Genomic DNA, 4,389 nt, shown 5'->3' on the forward strand with positions numbered 1-4,389 from the left:
AGAGACCGATAACCACTCTTGGTGCCATGGCATATGAAACTCTAGTGTGGCATGGTATCACACTATGGCAGGGGCCTGGGAGGCATAAGGAATTCCATTCCATCTAGTTGTTACAGCTGAGCTCCTGAGGGATCGGGGGCACAAGGCCAGAAGTACTCACCCATGTTCTCTAACAAAACACCAAATCCCTGTAGACAACAAATTCAATTATATCATCTTGTCGCTCAATCACGTTGTACAGGTAAAGTGAGTTAGTTCAAGAGAAAAAGAAGTGCTGTGCCAACGCATCTCAGGTCTAGAGTAGTTAGTCGTTTCAAAAGAAAAAAAAAGTAGAAAAAAGGTTCTATAGTAGTTTAGAACACACAAGACATCAAAAATTGCGATGACAAAGATGCAAGAAGATTCCTCAAAAGAAAAAAAACAAACATGGAAGAAGGGACAAGGCTCTTATCAGGGAAGAATGATTCGAGTGAATAGATCTCAACCTTAAGAAGCTCCAAGAGAGATCAGATGACTCTGAAGAAGATCTGCATGAAGGCGTGACGATCTCCAAAGACTTCCTTCTCATCTGAACTCCGAAGTGAGCTGAAAGAATTAGCGAACACATACACGTATTTCTGTTCTGAATTTGAGTGGATTGTTTGACGACGTCCATTAAGTGTGGTGCGACATATATAAATTTGTTGGATCATGGGCACTTCAACCGTCAAACACATGTCTCTGGGGCACTTAATCTGCCTTTTGACAGAAAACAGACACTCGAAATCAGAATCAGAGGCTTAGCTAGCTACATTTTTTTGCTGATGGATGGTCAACAGATTATTGGCTAACTAGATATCACCCTTAAATGCTTGATTATATTAGATCTCCCTTAATTCATCGAAAGGAATTAATGTAAATTTACCCCTAATCGGAAGACTCTAAACTGTGCCGCTTATTATAGAACAATTAATAGTTGTTGTGCATTTAATTTAAATCATTAATAGCTGATTAATTTACATGCCCTACATTCCATGCAATGGTTGTTGCAAGTTGAACTGCATTTTGAATGCTTAACATGGTAACACACAGTTGCATGCAATCTGACTGTACATGTAAACTTCAACTTCTTTTCCGTGGCATGATTTGATATTTTTGGCATATATATAAATAAAGACACGACAGCAGCTCTGAGATGGGAGTGATAAAGAATTCTTGGAGTCATGGTGAATGCCTCCTCCAATGAGTGCGAAACTTCCGTGACTTGCTACATGGTAGGGCTAGGAGGTATCAGGAGTTCCGTTCATGCGGCTCTATCTTGTTCTGGTCCAATAGATGTTGTAGGTACGACACAAATAGATTTGCAGTGATTCATGATCAAACATGTACGCCGTCCTCTGTCCCCCCAAACCCCCCTGTCAGGGATAGATTATCTGGATACTGCAAGGAAGCTACCCGTAAGGAAAAAGAAGTCTGATTCCTACTAGGATTCCACTGTAATCCTATCAGAACTTATACCTTATAATCCTACTAGAACTCGTACCTTGTAATTCTAGAACTCGTACCTTGTAATTCTACTAGGAACCCTGTCCCCTGGGATATATAAAGGAGGGCAGGGATACCTAGATAGGCAGAGAACTAACAGAGAGCAGCCAACCGGCAACTCAACACCCAAGCGCAGGGCAACATACAACACCCCAAAACAGGATGTAGGGTATTACGCTACTCTAGCGACCCGAATCTATCTAAATTTATATCTTGTGTCCTTGCGTTCACCTTCAAGTTCCAGATCCGGCGATCCCTCACCAAATAATCACTTACCTTAAAGTATCCCTAGGTAGGCCAACGGTAAAAACACCGACAGATGGCGCCTACCGTGGGGCCGATCGTCGCGATCATTGGGCGAATTTGAAGGACCTCTTCATCAACATCAATCTACTCAAGGTGGTGGATTGCTACTTCGTACATAAGCATCAGCGGATCGATTCATCGAGTTCGAGATCGGATCCTCCAGCGAACAGCTACATCGACCTCGATTACTCAGCTCGACTTCACCTCGCGCTGCAACGTCGATGCACCGCGGCCACTGACCTCGACGACCCGGTTCAACTTCGGCTTGTGCCGCAATGTCCGCGCACATCAGCGACGAGTTCGACTACTTCGACTTCGCGAGGAGGCTCGGCGGCCCGCCAGCGACTACTTCGACTTCGCGAGAAGGCTCGACGTCCCGCCGGCGATCACTTCGACTTCGTGAGGACGATCGGCGGCCCGCCGACGACTACTTCGACTACTCGTCTCGACTAGAATTTAATCGAGAGCGAGCCTCACAGCAACGACTACATCAACTACTCGTCTCGACTTGAAAACTAGTCGGAATCGACTCCGACTAGTCGAGCTTCATCAACAAACCGTCGCAGCTCCATCAACGAGCTCCACGGCTTCATCGACATTCGTCCACGAATCAAGCTAAGTGACTTATACCTTTTCCGACTTGTTCTTCACAAGATCGGCTATCTTTTTGGGTACACCTCTCGATGGGCATGAAACCCTCGGGGGCTACACCATGATCGACTACCTATCTATGTACGTCTCTTGATGGGTATTGAAACCCTCCAGAGCTACACTTCGCCGACTACTTATCTGTGTACATCTCTCGATGGGCATGAAACCCTCTAGAGCTACACTTCGTCGATTACTTATCCGTGTACGACTCTCGATGGGCATTGAAACCCTCCAGAGCTACACTTTGTCGACTACTTTTGCACATTGCGCATCCTCTTTATCGCATGACGACTACTTTCTGCTCGTTGTCTCCTCTTAATGGTCGCTAATCTAATCGAGTAGCAAATGTCTTAATCCGTGAAACCTCGAGTCTCCAGTCATGACCTAAGCGACCCGTCCTGTATGAGCGAAGGCTAGAGACCTAAGCAACTTATACATGCTATGGACGAAAGCTAAACTGGGACCGGATAAATGTAAAGGGTGGACTACTCGGAAGATTTAAATGGTCTAAAAAAGAGTTCGACACAGCAATTTTTACACCGAATAAATTTTGGTGTCTTCACATTATTACTGAGTATTACTCGGTATCTTCGCATTATGCTATATAATGTATGCATTGTCTTTTTTTAGATCAAGCTTCGGCAACAATCCTCCAGACAGCACGGCACACCATCATAGTTTCGCTAGTTCCCAGGCTCGGGGGCTGGGCGATGCACACTACTTGATATGGCTCCTTCGGCTCTCCTGGCTGGTAAGCTCGGGGGCTCGACGTCGCAAAACTACTCAAGACGACTCATATGAAGGCTGAGAGTGCAGAAGAAATCCTAAGTCACCGTGCAGTTAAATAAACCAGCGGGAGGCTCAATTTCACTGTGCAGAAGGCGAAGAGTTTTTCTCAAGATTTCAGTGTAACACCAATGCCACGATTCTTGGATCCTTTTTCCGAACCTAAGGGTTTTGGATTCAAGGCTCGGGGGCTGCAGGATACGTGTCATCGACTATTTATTTTTTGAATGTACTCGAAGGATAAGAAAAGAAGATTCAAGACTAATTTGACCATCAGCTTGATTCTTCGATTCAACCTAAGGCTCGGGGGCTACTCCATATGGAGTGCGATTTTCCATCGCACCCCATACATACAAAAGAAGACTTAAAGCTATTCGGGGCATGAGCATCTCATAGCCTTGATGCAACCAAGGAAGTACTTGAAGAAGACCTTCAAGATGGAGTTTCAGAAGAAGTCGAAGACTACTTCAGAAGTACTCGAAATGCCTGCAGTGCTCGGCTATGAAGAGCTCGGGGGCTTGTTAGGGATAGATCCACTAGTACCGCAAGGAAGCTACTCGTGAGGAAAAAGAAGTCTGATTCCTAATAGAATTCCACTGTAATCCTATTAGAACTCATACCTTGTAATCCTACTAGGACTCCTACCTTGTAATCCTAATAGGAACCCCGTCCCCTGTGATATATAAAGAAGGGTAGAAATACCTAGATAGGCAGAGAAACAACAGAGAGCAGCCAATAGACAACTCAACACCCAAGCGCAGGGCGCAACATACAACACCCCAAAACAGGACGTAGGGTATTACGCTACTTTAGCGGCCCGAACCTGTCTAAATTTGTGTCTTGTATCCTTGCGTTCACCTTCAAGTTCCAGATCCGCCGATCCCTCACCAAATAATCACCTACCTTAGGGTATCACTAGGTAGGCTGACGGTAAAAACACCAACACGCCCCCCAACCCCGGGGCAAGCATGAGGCTTAGGTCGGTAATACCTATAGCACAGGCGTAATGCGGGCATGGTGATGAGTATATACAGCTCAGGCTAGTAGGATTATAAGGCATGAAAAGTAAACAACTTGAAGCATACGAGAACTCGGCGCTTCCTTTTGCAAATTTGATCTCCA

This window comes from Panicum hallii, chromosome 3 (genome assembly GCF_002211085.1).
Source record: "Panicum hallii strain FIL2 chromosome 3, PHallii_v3.1, whole genome shotgun sequence".
Classification (NCBI taxonomy): Eukaryota; Viridiplantae; Streptophyta; class Magnoliopsida; order Poales; family Poaceae; genus Panicum; species Panicum hallii.